Source organism: Brassica oleracea, chromosome C5, assembly GCF_000695525.1.
Source record: "Brassica oleracea var. oleracea cultivar TO1000 chromosome C5, BOL, whole genome shotgun sequence".
NCBI classification, from domain to species: domain Eukaryota; kingdom Viridiplantae; phylum Streptophyta; class Magnoliopsida; order Brassicales; family Brassicaceae; genus Brassica; species Brassica oleracea.
Genome location: NC_027752.1, coordinates 42,297,209 through 42,299,073, shown reverse-complemented (window position 1 = coordinate 42,299,073; position 1,865 = coordinate 42,297,209). Strand labels below are relative to the sequence as shown.

General features: G+C 34.3%; 1 pseudogene; it reads left to right on the top strand.

Annotated features, from left to right (window-relative positions):
* The first annotated feature begins 6 nt into the window (after positions 1 to 6).
* LOC106293738 lies at positions 7 to 1,266 on the top strand (annotated as a pseudogene).
* Positions 1,267 to 1,865: the final 599 nt, after the last annotated feature.

Genomic DNA, 1,865 nt, shown 5'->3' with positions numbered 1-1,865 from the left:
AAACACAGAAGAAATGATGATGAATTTAAACTTCCCTAACTATATCAAAGTTGCTGAATTGGGTTGTTCCTCGGGGCAAAACACGTTTTTGGCTATCTCTGAGATCATCAACACCATCAATGTGTTGTGCCAAAACTCGAATCAAAACCCTCCAGAAATCGACTGTTGTCTCAATGATCTTCCAGAAAACGATTTCAACACAACGTTCAAGTTCGTGCCCTTCTTCAACAAGGAGATCATGATGACAAACCAAGCATCGTGTTTCGTCTATGGAGCACCAGGTTCCTTTTTACTCTAGGCTCTTCTCTCGCAATAGCCTCCATTTTATACACTCTTCATACGCTCTCCATTGGCTCTCTAAGGTAATTTTAGACGCTGTTATAACATTTTCATTTACATAAAACTGAGTTATTTGATAATTAAACGGCGGAGTTGTGTTTTTATAATTATAGGTTCCAGAAAATCTCGAAAATAATAAGGAAAATGTGTACATATCAAACTCAAGTCCTCAAAGTGCATACAAAGCTTACTTGAATCAGTTTCAACGAGATTTCTCAATGTTTCTAACGTTACGTTCTGAAGAAATTGTCTCTAATGGACGGATGGTTCTTACCTTCATCGGTAGAAACACTCTTAACAGTGATCAATTTTATAGAGATTGTTGTCACATTTGGACACTGCTATCAAAATCTCTCGGTGATCTAGTCTTCGAGGTATATATATATATATATATAACCAAATTGTTCATTAGTTATAACTTATAACTATTATTAATCACAACAATCTGTTGTCCAAAAAAAGAAAAATCACAACAATCTCTTTATTAACAGGGCCTAGTGAGTAAACCAAAACTGGATGCATTCAACATGCCATTTTATGATCCGAACGAGCAAGAACTCAAAGAAGTGATACAAAACGAAGGTTCTTTTGAAATCAATGACTTAGAAACACATGGATTTGATCTTGGCCATAGTAACTGCGACAACAACGAAGAAGATAACTATGAAGCGGGATACAATGAAGCCAAATCTGTAAGAGCCGTTACTGAACCAATGCTTATTGCTCATTTTGGAGAAGATGTTATCGATATCTTGTTTGATAAGTATGCTCGCCATGTGACACAACACGCGAGCTGCAGAAACAAAACGAGTGTCACTCTTGTCGTTGCGTTGACTAAGAAATAATCAGCTTCTGCTTTAATATAGTTGCTTGTTTATTTACTTAAGATTTACTGTCGTTTCTCTTCCAGCTAATAAATTCTAAGACTTGCCCCTCATGTGATGATATGATGCTTGTCCTGGAAAATGGATTGTTATTGTAATTGTAATATGTAATATATGTTCTATGTGTAATAATCATCAATGATAAAATGCATGGTCAATTTGGTAAAACAATAATACTTATGTTTCCACATTAAAAATAGTTTTAGGAGTTTTTCCATAAGAGAATATTATTTATTAGGTTTTAAAATTTTGAAGTCTTATAAACACAAAAAAGGACTATGATGTTGCTAATGCAGGTTAATTACTTTAAGCTGATACAATTTGATTAAGCGAATCTTCGTCAGCACACACACACACACTTGTTCTCACTTATTTGAGACTAGCAGAAGATCAAGGTGAGTCCTCTCAGAGATTTGATACATGCATTGTTTAATCATTAATTACTATCAAGGAAATTAAAATTCATCCGAGTAGTTTTGAATAGTATGGTAACTAGTTCTCTGTAGTATTTCCTATTCAAACACAAGTTACATAACAGCCTCTGAGAAGAAAAGGACAAAATGTATTCCACAGGTATATATAATAATCTTGCATTCGTTCATCTTATACCTGTAGTTTATCCTTGTGACTTAGGATTATAAG